The sequence below is a fragment of the Daphnia carinata genome, chromosome 9 (assembly GCF_022539665.2).
Source record: "Daphnia carinata strain CSIRO-1 chromosome 9, CSIRO_AGI_Dcar_HiC_V3, whole genome shotgun sequence".
Classification (NCBI taxonomy): domain Eukaryota; kingdom Metazoa; phylum Arthropoda; class Branchiopoda; order Diplostraca; family Daphniidae; genus Daphnia; species Daphnia carinata.
Window position 1 is genome coordinate 9,304,369 of NC_081339.1, and position 16,590 is coordinate 9,320,958.

General features: G+C 40.6%; 1 protein-coding gene and 1 pseudogene across 1 annotated transcript in view; one reads left to right on the forward strand and one right to left on the reverse strand.

The window, feature by feature from the left end:
- Window positions 1–16,590, forward strand: part of LOC130685717 (endocuticle structural glycoprotein SgAbd-1-like) — an 82,510-nt gene that overhangs the window by 32,439 nt on the left and 33,481 nt on the right. The gene's annotated exons all lie outside the window — the stretch shown is intronic.
- Window positions 13,085–14,287, reverse strand: LOC130702740 (ATP-binding cassette sub-family F member 1-like; annotated as a pseudogene).

Below are 16,590 nucleotides of genomic sequence, written 5' to 3' on the forward strand. Positions count from 1 at the left end.
CAACAGCCAAGAATGCGGCGACAAAGAACTGTCGGAAAATGTAGGCTGGTGCGGGGTAATAGGCGAAAAATTCTGCACTCTCACTTTTCACACAAGACACCGTATGAAATTTTTTTTTCTTTGAAATAGTTTCTTCTGACATGCCATTAACATTTTCAAATTTCAGTAAGCCATATTCAGCCAAAGGTACTAAAACGTGACAACGCATTGTATACACGTACGTAATTTCTGGACATTTTTTAAATTTCCGGTACTCCTTCAAAGTAAACCTCTTTGCGGAAATCAAGAGAAAGGTTATTAGTTCCTCAATAAACACCAGCTAAAGAAAAAACACAAGCACGTGGATATTGCTACCTATTCGCTGCATGCAATCATTGCATTGCAAGAGCTATGGCCTGGATTGTAAACTATAGTTAACCACCAAAGGACGGTGATCATCGCTTTCAAAAGTAGGTTGAAGAAACGACACACACTTTTCTGTCGACTACATAAGCTCGTGTAATGGTGATTCAAGGCATTAGTTGTTCAATTCATCAACAGTACTCAACATGAAACGAATGAAGGACATTTTTTTCAATTTGTCGGGTTACGATGTCACTTATTGAAAAATTTCCATTTCTTTTTGTAGTTTGTCATGGCCGCCTTCTTTGGCTATCACTGCAGCTGCACCTTCTAATTACAAGCCGGAATACAAAGCTCCCAGTTACCCTACCCCAAGTTACACTGCATCAAAGTACCCTACATCTAGCTACCTCGCAACAGCCTACCCTACATCAGCCTACCTCGCACCAGCCTACCCTATCGCCAGATACAACAAGGATAACAAATACGCTGATATCACCACCACCAGCCAACCTGATGAGCGAAACCTCGATGGCAGCAGCCAATGGAGGTAATTCAATGTAATTTTTCACATCAAGAACCACAGGGATTAATAATAGACAGATTTAAAAAAAAAATTTCTTCTTTGAACCCGCAGCTTTGCCTAGTCTGACTACCCTACCCGTGAGGAGTCTCGGGTCCAGAAGAAGATGCAAGGAGTCACCTATAATTCTTACGCCAAAGAATCGTACGGTGAAGGCCTAGGCAACACCAGCAAAGGATCATCTTACTGGGTTTCTCCTGAAGGCCAGATATTCATCTTGACGTGGGTTGTTGATGATGCCGGATTCCAGCCCAAGGGTGATCAGTTGCTCGTCGCTCCGGCTTACGTCTTCGAGCTCCCAGTTGCCCCTGTTCAAGTCATCAAAATTAGTTTGGTAATTAGACGAAACAATTTTTCATACGCAAGGAAGACATCAAGGAAATCTAGGACCAAAAGAAAAAATATTAAATTCCTTTTTCATTCAAACCCTACGACTTTTTTTAAGCAAAATGATTTGTGTTACATGGTGTTTTAAGATTCTAATGAAGCTTATTGGACGGGGAATAAAGGCATTTGACACTGGTTGCCCCTCAGAAATTACTGCTGTGATGAAAGCATTTTCACAAGTAATTACTTTATTAAATGTATTGAGTTCTATTAAATCAATAATGAGAAAAAAGAAAGAATAAAGTTCATTTGTTAATTTCGTCAGTTTAGTTTATCTTGTTTGCGAAATCTAACATAAACAGATGCCTAAATGGAACATAGCTTTTTGGCGAACGATGGTTGGATCATCTGGGGAACTGTATAAAAGACTTGATAAAACACTCCACGAATGATAACGGTGTTGGTTCGCTAGCACCGTTACTGTGGGATGTGGGGGCTTATATGGTGATGGACGTACTTCGACCATTTGCAGATTGTTTGACGCTCATTCCAGGTCGAAAATGGCTTCAAGACTGTCGTGAAGATCCATATAACGTTGGCTCGTAACCACCTGGTTACACTGAATGCGAACGCTGTACCCCTTAAGAGAGGAAGCTAGGAGTCAACGCGGATTACCGGTGCTCCTGGCCGGTCGGTAATACGACCTTTCACACTTTTTTCCACATTTAGAATTAGTGCGTATAATAAAATATCGTTCCAAAAATTTGATCAACGTACGAAAAGATCTATGTTACGCTTTATTTATCCTTGATTTCCTATGACTTAATTCTTTAACACTTCACAACTTAATCGATATGAAATCTATTGCCTGGCAAGAGAATGTCCTTAGATGGTTTACTGTACATAGACAATTTGTTAAGTAGACAATTTGTTTGGTTTCAGTGAGCAGCTTTGGAGATAGCGGCTGAAAAGTGAGAATGAATTGAAAGAAAAAGAAAGGAAGCCACCATCATGGATTTTTGATTCCCCATTTCTCAGTTCCGATGTGCGGATGTTTTCTCTACCTAAAAAAACGCATCGTCGCGGAACTGTCGAGCGCAAAAAAAACGTAAAAAATAAATAATGGTGGGTGTGATGAAAGACAAACAATCACATGAGGCTAAAACAGGTGGAGTAAACAAAAGATCGTGATCAGCTGAAATGTCGTTAGCATTTTTCAGACGTCATTCCTTAAGAAAACGTAATTCAGTTAGTTGTGTAACGAATCGTCTAGCGAAGCCCCTTCTTACTTTCTTTCTCAAATAGACTAGAATCTTATACCTGTAGCCCCTTGTTACTCAGAGCCCTCATTTACTAACCTAGTTTTAAAACTCCCTTAAGAATATAATAAATAACGAAGACATGTTTCGGCACGTTGGCTAAAAATAGATTTATTTTGGTTGGTCTGAGATTGCCCGAAATGGCCTAAAACCATCCGACCGATTTTTAGCTATCGTCCAAATTCGTTCGATACCGCCCGAATTTGCCACCTATACCTCTCCATTGCACCTAAAATCGCCCGATACTGCCGCCTATCCTTTAACGCTGTCCCGTATGGCTCTCACGGTCCATGGCTAACATATAAAAAGCCATCAACAACTCGCAGTAGTTAGTTGACCCCTGAGAGAACTATCTTGAGTAGACCTTCAGTATTCCTTCCGAGCCGCTACCTCATCTTCGCCAGCTGAAGCGGAAGTTTCCCCTCTTAATAACATTACGATGCTTGCCTTAGTCGTTCCTTCGTAGCATATGCCCAAGTAACTTGTGGGCAACTGTAGGCTCTTTATCTTCCGAGCTGTTCATTCGGTTGACTACTTGTGGTATTTTAATACACGATTATTCTATCAAACACGTATTGTCTTGCGCTTACCTATACACGACATTGTGAGTAGCAACGCCGTATTTAGTTTATTTTCTAGTATTGGAGGCAACATGACAACGTCGTGTCCTCCTTTACAGTTGTTCCACCTGTTGCGCATTATCTGTGTTTCCTCGTAAATACAAAAAAATCTTCAACGCTAAATCTAAATTTAAGCCATTGGAAAAATCAAATAACTGTGACTGGTGATTCTGGTCGATGGAGAGCGAGAAGCAATTTTGATTAGTGAACACGATTTGAGGCACTGTATCTGTTCCTATCCCTTCACTTCTGTACCCGTAGTTTCACATCGTGTTTCATTTTTGCGATGAAAATAACCATCCGTAATTCCAGGCTGACCTTCGTAGCATCAAGCTACGCGTAATACCTGTAGTTAAATGCCTAATGGTAAACATCTCTACAAGTAAGGTCTACTCAATTGCAACTAGAATGTCGTTGGGCAAACGTTTCAAACAAACAAGTATCTTATAAACTCCGTTTTATATTTCCTCGAGGTCATGGTAAAGTGTAGGAAAATATAACTATAGACTAAAGCTCAAATAATTTTAGGAATTTTGACCGTATGAAAATGTAACGGAAACGTTTCAGCGTGAACCATTCCATCAGTTACTGGTCGTGTTAAATATAATTTCAACCTTAAAGATAGAGAGCAAAGCATAGGCAGACAACTATAGGTGAAGAAAAGGCAATAAAATAATAATTGCGTGCGATTTAGTAGAATCATGAGTGCTCTGCAAAAGCCGGAGGGTGAACACGAATAAAAAAGGAGGGTGTAAAATCCAGAAAAAAAGTGGTCAACTGATTTTGTTGGGCTTATTTTTGAACCCACATATCTAATTTGAACTTAATCGATTTCATGGCACCACAAGTTCATCAAGCGCCCGTCAGCAGGAACACGAGCAATATCTAATGTTAGGCTGAGTACCCATTGACTTTGCGGGTCATTACACCCATACAGAGGCATTTTGCACTTCAACAACCGCCCTTATCATTTATTTTTAACTCCCGTCGTCTTACCATCGACTTCCGATCGATGTTTACTTTACAGTGCCGGTCCACTTATAGAACCGCCTAGCTATGGAACCGGCTCGATTATCGAACCGATTTTCCTATGCCGTGTTTCAGCGCCGCCATCGGCTGTATTTTGAACTTAATCCATATTTTTTGGTGGGAATGAACGGTTTACGCACTTTAAAACGTACAAACACATGTTACTGAAATTGGTTTTAGCAATTTTAGACAATAGTACAAATTGGTTTAATGACTCTACAAATTCAGGCGGAAAACAATAGAACAAAATGACTTATTGTGCTACTTTTTTCTTTGCCTTTTAATGTTATCAGAATTTTTAAATAACTGTATTACAAAACGACAATTTTCGAGTCGTTTTTTTCCATTTATCTATTATGGGCGCTGAAACACGGCAAAGAAAAATCGGTTCGATAACCGAGCCGGTTCCATAGCTAAGGGTTTCTAGAAGTGGACCGGCACTGTATTTAATATAATGACCAATCGTTGATGGGGCATCCTCTTTGTGGTAGAACCCTATTGTTGGTAAAAATAATGCAGGAATTACTGAGGTATTAAATTCTAATATGATAACCCTGTTCCCCCTATTCTGGGTAGTTGCATAGGGATCAGCACTATCCCTGTGTTATTCGCTTTTACATTCCCATACTGTCAAAATCTGTATGATGAAAGAATCGACGATAGGTGGCTCTGAGATCGGCTGCTCGGTTATAGAACCATTCAGTTATAGAACCGCGCACAGGCCGGTTCTATAGCTGGACCGGCACTGTATTCACTAAATCATCTTCAGCATGAGTGTGTCAAGCGTTAAATTCATTTTTACTTTCGTCAAAATAAAAAAAAACGTAAACAATGAACATCATTTCAATTGCAGTCTCCTTGCCAAACACCACAAACTTACTATTAACATTTAAACGCGTAAGCAACAAGGCGAGAAATGAAATAAATAAAAAAATAAACAAAACAAAAAACAAAACATTATGGATTAACATTTATTGATTTTTCATGAACGTGATAAGAGAAAAGAACAAAGGCCAGAGATACATTAATTAGACAGAGATGCAGATTACAAATTGCGTTTTTGAAATAGAGATGGATTCCGCAAGGAAAGCTAAAGAGGGTAGTCAGAATCAAAGAGTAGCTGACGATTGAGATGGAGTATAATATTCGTTTCATTTTTATCATAAAATGTGCGCCAAAAATGTGCGGCATAATCTTCAAAGATTTCACGCTGAAAAGGAAAGATTCTGAGGACGACTTGCTGCAAAATCCCATCATGAATTCGAAGAAATGGATACCAAATGATAGCAAGGATGGCCACTGTGGCAGCACCAATCTGGGCCAAATTTCTTAGTTCGGAGGAAAGCGAGGAACTTTTCGTTTGGCAGGAAGCCAGCAAATAGAAGAAGATAGGTATAGCATGATACAATTCCATCTACTTAAAGTTTAAGGCAACTGAAAAGGCAATTGCTACTAACACATTCTTGCACCGAGAAACAAAAAGAAATGCCCACAAGGCAAATCCAGGCGAAACAAAATTGTACTCAAAATGACCATTATGTATCAGCGTAAGCCCAGGGTGCGAGCATAAGGCAAAGAAAATCCATTTGTACTTATTTTTCATCTTCAAGCTTCTAATATAAAAATACGCGCATTGGCAAAGAAAATACATACGTCTGACTTGATGTAAAAACAATCCGTGCTAGGATTCCATCTTACACCAAGTACTTTCTGCGAGTCTAAATTAAGACGCGAGTGCGAATTGGCTGAGTCTTCCGTAAAGTTTCAGTACGATTCCAATTACGGCCATTGCGTCTTCTACTGTAGACGTATTTGACAGACAGTCGTCTACATATAGGTGGCGTAGGATTTGTCGACTGCTTCCTGAAAACTCAACTTCATAGGACTCTAGATATTTTTTCAGTACCTGAGCACTGCTGGGCTACATGTCAGTCCAAATGGATATCTGTTCCATTTATATAATTGCAATGATCCTGGGACGTCTTTGGTCTTCTAGAAAAAAACCTTAACGCTTCTACGTCTTCTTTCAGCAGCTTTCAACATGAGTAACGCTTGTATGATGTCAGCTGTCCAGTCAGTGGGATTGAGCCTAAACATGCTGAGGATTGAGCATCACGTCAAGAATGCCCGGGTTTAGATAGGATTCTTCTTCTAGGCAATCGTTGACGCTGAAACGTTGGCAATCGTTTTCGGTTTTCTGAATCGTTGAAAACAGGCCTAATTCTACTAGTGGTTTTGTCTCTTCTGACAACCGGATGATGGGTCAGGATAGTGTAGATACTGTTAAATGACGCTTTGGAAACGTTTGCTTTGTTTTTTTGAAATATCTGCCTTGGAAATGACCCCTGAATTTCTTTAATTTTCTGAATTTGGGTTCATCTGAAGTCTTCATTTTCCTGTCTCTGTCCAATCTTCTTATCAGCGCTTTGGCCTGACCTTCTGCCATGGCTTCATTCTTTCTCAGACTTCTTTTGGTTTCATTCCTTGGGGGCGGTGCTACATAATGTCCATCTTCATCTTAAGTGATGGAATCTGCATAGGATTTCCACTGAATAGATAGTGGAATTTTCTCTAGTGGATCTAAGCTTTTTATTTTCCCACCATTTTCGGAAATCTAGTTCATCTATTTTTGAGACAGTATCTTTTCCAAATTTGCGGGTGTTCCTAGTTTTGTTTTTAAGAGAAAGTCGGTAGCCGTGGTAGACGATATCGCCACTGTCTCTTCTTACCCTAGTAGTAACCATCCAAATTTGCTTTCCATCGCTCGTATACTCGTTTTCGAGACGATCTGTTTTGGGCCGAGAACCCTACAGACTTGATTCGCTCTGATCAAGCCATCTATTGGGCACGGCTCTGCTCTTCCACTTAGAATTCTATCATCTGCGAGTTGGTACGCATGGCTCCAAAATTCGCTGACGAATTCTGTTTTTTTTTATCCTGCAACCTTCCCGATTTTGGCCTGCTCGATCGTTTCTAATTCTATCTCTTCAGCTTGATGATTCCTAGAAGTCGCAATTTTCTTACGCTGCGTTCCTTTTCTGAATGGATATGTCCTACTGCTTGTAGCACCAGGTTGATCTTCCCGACCTCTTGTAGTCCTAGAGATTGAGCTAATTCACTTTAAAATAAGGTTGCATTCGATCCTTGATCGATACAAGCAATAGCTTTGTGCCATCCTTTTGGGCCCTCCACAATTACTGTTGCCGTGTGGACGTATACGCCATCAAATAGACGTGCTTCTATTGAAAGAGGAACGTCATCTTTTATATTTAACATTAGAGATGCTGCTACTGTTGCCGTCACCGATTTCGGATTAACTACATTGTTGCAGATAGCTGTGTTATGATGTTTTCCGCATTTGGTGCACTTGCTTATACTCCAACACTCACTCGCTTGATGATTTTGTCCAAGGCACTTTCAACACCTTTTTTTTTAACTTGCTCAATTTTCTTTTCTAGTGTGACATCACATTTGGTCGGGAGTGTTTATCATTGCAAAATAAATGTCTTCTTTTTTCTTTACTAAGCAGTTTCCTGTTTATTGGATATTCTGTTGCAATTCCTGTGACTGCTAACGCAACTACCGTTGGCATTGCGAATGTTGCTTTTTTCTGTTGGATCTTGTTTTGTTTTCTTTTTCGTGTTTTTCTGTGGAATAAGCATATCCCCCGGTTTTCAACGGTCGAATAGTAAAAATAAAGAAATTTTTTAAGGTCTTCTGTGACCGTCTGGTTTCTCCATGCCATCTTGATATTGTCGCGGGTAAAAAGAGGGTGTAGTTATCTCTTCACAGAGATGAATCACCCGCTCCTGTAGCTAGGGCCGTGGGAAAGAAAATCAGTAAAAGAATCAGTAGTTCGGAAGATACGCGGATGCGTCAGCCGGAAGGGGAATATTTTACAAAAGGGTATAAAGAGTAGTTGTAGGCTTTTCTACGTTACCGAGGTTTAAAGCATGGCCCATTGCCTTGTGACGTAGTTGTCGCAAGGCCTTGTGGTCGTCTTGACGTTCTTCTTTTCTTAGTAATGGCAATGTAATGGTTGGCTTTTACCGATCTCGGTTTGTTGTATTTCCCATTTTAAATATTAATTGCCTTGGTGTAATTGTCTTCCATTAAAACCAAATACGATATTGCACCAGCAGCTTCCTCCGTTATGTGTAGTTTCAATCTGCTAAAGTTTTCAATGGACTTTATTGATTAGTTTTCATGGATAAGTGCGCAAAAGATCGCCCAACAATCCCTCCATTTGTGTAAATCACCATCGAATTTCGATTCTGGGTAGCAGATGTGCTATACTTATAGCGTTCGTAGTAGGATAGGATGTAGTAGGATTGCAATGTCAGTGCGTTCATTGCTGGAGCAATGTTCGTACTTGGAGATCTCTCCTCTTCGCTATGCGCAGCGACTGAGTGCAGGTTCTGGAGTGCAAGTTCCCTTGGTTGGGGGCTTCTTCTGGTCTCAACTGGTCTTCTCCTCCTCCAATCGATACTCATCTTGTGAAAACGGTTGATGAATTCTTCATGTTGTCAAAGATATTTTTCTTGAGCTTCGTCTTCCAATATTGGGATGAGTGCCTGATTTTCACAGTCTGCCTGAAAAATGTATCTGAAAGACAATTATACTGGGATATCCCAAGGCAAGGTTTCTATTTGAGAAAGCAACACAAAAATGGATATAGGAAAGAAGCGAAAACTGTATTTTGTGATATCGCACAGGTTCATAACAAAAGGAGCTGTTCTTCTAACTTAAAACTTCTTTCACAAGGAGGCTTCAAATGGTCTTGATTAACAAACACAACAAAACAATTTTTACCATGACACAAATTTTGAGTTGTATCTCTTCAGGGCTGGCAAGTTCTTCACTTTTTCTAATAATCTCCCTCTAGCATCTGGAGCACGTATTCTTCGTCCTCTTCTTGCTTCTTTAGAGTTACCACCTGGCCGTCAGCACGATCTTCGATCTGCACTTTTATCTTCTCTTTCTTCTCCTCGGGGACACCAGCTTTGTTGGGGAAGAAATTTGAAACGATGACGCTTCCAGCTGGTCGTATGGTGTGTGCTGGTGGAGTCGCAGGATATCGTGATGGGTGGTATATTCTGACCGGCTGGATATGAAACCTTGGTCCGAATGCTGGTCTTGGATGAGCCAGTGGTCCAGATGGAAGTGGAATGTCCGGGTATATTTTTTCTTCTGGTACCACAAGTGTTGGCTGCTGTAGATGACTCGGCATCAAAGATTCCAGATATCTGGCTCGGTCAGTATTGGACTGGATGTTGGTGATGGCAATGGCTTCAAGTCTTGGCAAATGACGACTGGCTACACTAAAGTAACCTCTCTCGTAGTAAGCTAGCTTGTCGTCAATGGTGACTCCAGGGGGGAGAGGTTGGTATTCTCTGCTCGGTGTAGGATGTAGAGGTGCTGGTCGTTCCCCAAATTTTACTTGCGCATGAAAGACGGCAATTCTTCTAATCTTTATCATGTACTGGTGGGAAAGGTTAGTAACGGGGTTCTAAGTATAATTGTAAACTTAGCTTACATTCATCCTCTGTGTATCTGCCCAAGTGAGTGGCCTGTATTGCCTCTTCATGGCTAAGGTAGGTGTTTGTTGGAAAAAGGCTGTGGGGGACGAAAATGATTGTTAACAATGAAAACAGAAAAGCTTAAGCCCTTACACTAGTTTAAGGTACCGGCTAGAAAATTTCCTTAACACGTGTTACTTGACCTACACTTGTGTGACTTTTACAAAAAGCAGCTTAATTTGTCTAGGTGGGCGATGTCGTCAAATTCTATGGTTTCGAAGGACCATGTAACAAATTTGCCTATTGGGGGAGGGTTAATTTAAGTCTAAACTTATTAATTTATACCTTATTTAATCGTTGTGAGGGAGTAAGGATTTTGTTGGAATGCACTAGCACTTTATTGAACTTAACAACTTACAAAGACGTCTGCTTTCACTCAAGGAGAAATTTTGAACGGTCGGCCTTTGCCGATATCGGCCACCAAGAAGGCTCTGTTTACAGTGCCCCTAGCGGCCTACACAATTTATAATAATCAAACATAAAAAATTGCGGATCTTCTCACAGGACTCCCGAACCTAAAGATTCTCTTGTTCTTCCCCAGTTGAGAATACGCAACAAAGTAGTAATGAAGCAATTTTTTGTTTCTTCTATATGCTCCAGAGAAAATGACATAAATTCACTTAACAAATGTCCGTCATATCTACTCCATTCGTATCCGCGATGTTCCGCATTGCTGCGGCAGACTTTTTTATGTTTTATTTTGTTGTTCTTTCGTTTCTACTTTTTGGTTTTTTATTTTGTTTTTGTTCTAAATTTATAGTGGACCGAATAGTTATGTGCTACCATATGTTTTTTCTCCGCCCTAGTTATCAATAAAAACTATGAATTAACATTATTAGGTGCATTTTATATACAAGGCATGAAAGCAGCGGTATAGGCCATTTTTTCAGTGAACTATCAATCCATAATATTGCGCAATAAATCGAAATGGTATCACCCCACTGGATTAGTTCTTTTACCATGGAAAACGATTACCAGTTTTGGACCCAACACTTCAACAACACCAATAATTACGTGTAACAAGAAACAACCTCAAATTTTAAAAATAGCTACACACCACAGATGGTCAATGGAGTTAATTTACTTTTAACCTATGGGCTTACTGGAGTAGCGTAAAATGCTGTTTATTAATTTTTAACCAACAAATTTCATCGAGGTCTTATAGTATCTTCAAATTGCTGCAAGACTACCTGCGTTCACTACTAAAAAAAACGTTTCAAAAATGAGAGGTGTCTTTTACGGTTGGCTAGACGACAAGAATGTATCAATGGCGGTTGGTTTGCTGGACAAGGTGAGTGCGTAGAATGAAACTGCAACAAATAAGAAGTTGTCTTTTGTGTTAATTTGTTGCCAACAAGACGAGGAATTTTCACTTTAAGGCTCTCCATGACAGGTACGGTCTAGTGGAAACATTTGCGCAGGACCGTTTGAAATAAGAGTATGTTTTAATTAACTGCCATTACAGCACATTCTTGTCTAAACCAGCTCTATGTTGGAGTTAGCAGCTGCCGAATGTTCAATCTAACTTTTACTCTTTTAAACAAAACCTATCTACAACAATTCTGCAGGGGATCAATGCAGTTATTGGAATAAAAAGGCTTAGGAATGAACCGTAACTCTTACTGTTGGATGTGACAGCCCAATTTTTTTTTTTTACTAAGGTACATAAAGGAACCTACCTTTTCTTCAAGTGAATAGTCTCCACACAAAAGTCCCTACTGCTGAAGAAAACTCATGTATAACCTAACGTCACTGCCACATTCAAAAACTATTGAAATGAGTTTATTTGATGGTGAGAAGAGGAAAACATATGCCAGGTACAGTAAACCATGAACGTATTTGAAAGCCAAACACTTAAAATTCAACTATCCCTTACGGATGCATGTTAACCATAGGGGTAATGTAAACGAACTGTTCAGATAAGGTAAAAATGCAACGTAGGTCAGTATCAACGGTAACCTTTTCACGTTGGGACTGAAAGGAGAGACAATATGATGGAAGAAAAAAAAAGCAGCGAAAAATAACGCAGTGGCCATTGTGGATATTCTGTGAACCTTCCCACAGTTTTGGTTCCTGACAAATTCAAGATAAAAAAATTGTACAGTTTGTCGGACAAGCGCCCAGTAAAAAAAGAAAAATGACCGATAATTTTAGGTTGCTTACTTTATTAGGTACTTTCATAAGTGCATACCCCTTCGTCCGTTTTTACTCAGTATCCAGCATGGTTTCATATCATGTTGTACCTGCACATCATTCAGTCACCACAATGTTCTTCCACAACAAATCAACGCCGAACACCCAACATCGACGCAACAACTTAATTTTATGAAGAACTACATTTTAGTCTAAATTTCAAACAAACGCGATTGCTAGATAGTATTGGTTTTATATTTACATGTTTTACGCCGAAATTCACAGAGGCGTACGGCATAGAATACATGACTTTAAATTATACAATCAATTGAGATTTCATTAGTTGCAGTAGTCATTTTTGTTTTTCAGTTTTCATTCAGTAGATCTTGTAGCCATTGCCGTTGAAAGGGATGTGGACAGGTGCAACTGAAAGTTCGAATTCGTGGACGGGAAAATGATCTCCTTTGGGCTAGAAACCAGCTTCATCAGCAGTCCAGGACAAAGTGAATTTGTGGCCTTCAGGAGAAATCCAGTAAGAGGATTCCTTGTTGGTGTTGCCTAGGATTTCGCCGTACGATTCTTTGCCGTAGGAATCTTAGATGACTCCTTACATCATCTTCTGGACCTGAGCCTCTTCCCGAGTTGTGTAGTCAGACTGGGCGTAGCTGTGAGTTAATAGAATTTCATTTTTTTAAATATCAATACTTTTAAACCATATGTTGTTGAGTACAAGGTAATGCACCTACCTCCATTGGCTGTCGCCATTGAGGTTGTGCTCCTCAGAGTGGCTAATGATGGTAGCGTCGGCGTATTTGTTATCCTTGTTGTAGCTTGATGCATGGTAGGCTGGCGCCGCGTAGGCTGGTGCAGGGTAGGTTGGTGAGAGTACTTCGATGCAGGATAACTTGGGGCAGGATAGCTGGCAGCTTTGTATTCCGGTTTGTAGCTGGATGGTAGGCTACGGCGGCAGCAACAGCCAAGAATGCGGCGACAAAGAACTGTCGGAAAATGTCGTCATTAGTTTAGACTCCAAAGTTTTTTCCACTGAACAAATTTGTATTTGTTTCACGCTGCGGAAGTTGGTCAAACCTGCCAACGGAAACTCGAATGTGAATAATGCGTACATAACCAATTTTTTTCAACAATAAGACGTCAACGAATTAACTGCTTTCCCAATCGCAAAAGATGGTTCTTTCTTTGTTCTCCTTGTTGACGTGTGAGTTCACCAACCATAAGTTTCAGATACGTTGACATACCAACACCCTTAGGACCTACTACTGCGACTCGTGAGGCAATGCCTATACCGAAATCACAGTTGTTTAAAAGAGGCCTTTGTGCCTCGCAGCCAAAGTTGACGATATGAATTCCTAGGATAGGTGGTTGCAAAGATGACGGATCGGGAAAGCGAAATTCGACGACGGAATCTTTAGGCCTCTGTAGAATCTCAAATGATCACATGGAATCGACATCGTTCTCGCAGTTCGGTTCTATTCTTTTCTGTTTTCTTCATTAGGACCTCTTTCTAATTTTTTTCTGCGGACTTTTTTGAATGTCTTTGGGATTTCAGTTCTTTCAGCTTCTTATCCTGTTTTTCGTAATCTCTGGTATGCTCTTCGGATTTTTGCAGGTCCATTTACTTAAACTGAGTAAAAACCTTGATAAAAAAATAGTTTTACCATATTCAAATGAATAATGTCTACACAGACACTATCTAAGAAAGACTGATCTCGTGACACATCAATAAAGTTCTTTTCAGCCTTGGAGGTAGTTGTCCAACTAAATGACAGCGTTCAAATCTAAATGAATCCAAATCAGTTTATTATTCGTTCATCATAAGAAGTGTACCCTCCAAAAACAGCATTTGCCAACCACCGCTTAAGGTTTTCGTTGGTCGATTCTGCATTTCGGTCGTAAAACCGAGGCTGGCTAAAATCCGCCGGGCTGATACCCCATCGGCATTAATGGCCCGCAATTCTTCATACGCTTGACTTAGTCGTTCCGCGACCTAGACACCAACAAAAAAGGAAGTTAAAAAGAAGCCAATAACAATTCAACTCCTTTCAGGATTACCAAATTTTACCCTTCATTTGCATTATTTTTCATCAAATTTTTCAGATTCTTTAAGTAACATTTTTCCATATTTGCTTCCACATTTGCCTGAAATGCTGGGGTATCATCGGAACCATTTCCTGTTCACACTACAAGACATGAATGGAAGGAGGAATCTATAAACGTTGGAAGGCTTTGTAGTGCAGCAGGGATTTCTTTCCATGCCGAAAGTGTACAAGAGAAACAATGTATTACGTATGTGGAAATTGCACAATAAGTGCCTCCCTTTAGGTCAGACAACTCCATATCTCCTGCAATGGTATGTTAGAAGACTTGTATTTGTAAATAAACTTTTGCCTTTGGCTGATATGCTCAAATTTTTCACTTTAACATCTGCAGCATTTTCCAGCTATGACACCTTTTTATCATATTTCTGAGTTTGGGAAATGGTAAAAATTTTCTCCTATTCACATTTGTGCTGAGCTCACGACCAGACTTGCCGCGCCGATCAATTTTCCGATCTCGATCTCCGATCCGATCTTTTGCAGTTTGATCGGATCGCCCGATCCGAATTTCGAATTTCCGATTCAAATTTTGCCGATCATTTTTACCGATCATTTTTGTGCGACATCTAACGCTTAAAATTCACACCGTCTAACGAATGTTGCATTGGCTGTCACAGCGGCAGTCACTGACGGCCATTGAGAGTGAACCTTAAACAGTTTCCATCAATTGGCATTCGCAAAAACAGTAGTGAAAAGAGCTTCATGCGACTGCAAAATTTACAGCAAATTAGATGGCGAAAAGTTTGATCGCTAAAAATGATCGGATCGCGATCAATTTTTTGGGATCGCCGATCCGATCTCCGATCTTTCTCAAAAGATCGGATCGGCGATCATTTTTTGATCGAAGATCGGATCGGCGATCAATTTTTGATCGCGATCGCGGCAAGTCTGCTCACGACTGACTCGACTCCGTGAAGGCGTCAGCATATTGGTCGTTTTACATGTTGCAACTATTGCCCTCTCTCGTCGGTTGACTGTATTTTAAGTGCTGCCATCTTGTGTGAGCCTTTGTTTGCATGTCTTTTATTATTGTCACCCTTTCACCCCTAGAGGTCAGGTCGAACCTTAGTCGACTTCTGGCCTCTCTTTTACTTAGTCTGGGACTCGGGATTTGGCCCGACGTCCGACAGGACGTAAAGAGGGGGCTCTGCCGTTGGCTGGCCGCCCTCGTGTTAGTCCTTTAAAGAAGGAGCTCTGCAGGATTGCTGGCTTCCCTTCGCGATGTGTTTGTAAATAGTATATGTGTTGTAAGCATTGTGTTTATTTTGTATGTCTGTGTTGAATGCCTTTGTTGTATTTCTGTGCTATAATGTATGTGTCTTCAATAATGTGTTTTGTTGGTATAAATGTGTCAAAACTGTAACATTTGGTGTCAGAAGTGGGATCTCAACAGGCCATCGAATGACTTTTAAAAAGTCGCCTACAACGGACCCGCGTGCCACGTAAGGGAGGAAATTTCGACTTTTCGTGACGCCGCCATCTTGGTTTGTCCCTTTGAAGGTGCCGTCTGAGAAGTATCAGTTCCTGCCATCCGCCAAGAGGAATAACCCAAATATGTTCGGTCAACCACAGAACCTGTAAGCGATCGCCTTAGGAGCCATGGAGAGGAAGCTTTTTCTTAATTTTCCTGTTTTGATTTCGAAGTTTTGAAATTGGTATATTTTGTATCATTGGCAAACTTCGAGTCAGGAAAGGCCGAGTGTTGCAACTATTGCCCTCTCTCGTTGGTTGACTGTATTTTAAGTGCTGCCATCTTGTGTGAGCCTTAGCGTTATTGCATGTCTTTCATTATTGTCACCCTTTCACCTCTAGAGGTCAGGTCGAACCTTAGTCGACTTCTGGCCTCTCTTTTACTTAGTCTGGGACTCGGGATTTGGCCCGACGTCCGACAGGACGTAAAGAGGTGGCTCTGCCGTTGGCTGGCCGCCCTCGTGTTAGTCCTTTAAAGAAGGAGCTCTGCAGGATTGCTGGCTTCCCTTCGCGATGTGTTTGTAAATAGTATATGTGTTGTAAGTATTGTGTTTATTTTGTATGTCTGTGTTGAATGCCTTTGTTGTATTTCTGTGCTATAATGTATGTGTCTTCAATAATGTGTTTTGTTGGTATAAATGTGTCAAAACTGTAACATACAGTCAGACTTGCCGCGCCGATCAATTTTCCGATCTCGATCTCCGATCTTTTGAGTTTGATCGGATCGGGCGATCCGATCTTTTGAGTTTGATCGGATCGCCGATCAAGATCGGCCGATCATTTTTACCGATCTTTTTGTACGACATCTAGCGCTCAAAATTTACACTATTTAACGAATTTAGCATTGGCTGTCACAGCGACAGTCACTGACGGCCATTGAGGGTGAACACTAAACAGTTTCCCTCAATTGGCATTCGCAAAAATAGTAGTGAAAGAGTACCATGTGGCTGCAAACTCGACAGCTAGATGGCGAAAAGTTTGATCGCTCAAAAAGATCGGATCGCGATCATTTTTTTGGGATCGCCGATCCGATCTCCGATCTTTCTCAAACGATCGGATAGGCGATCATTTTTT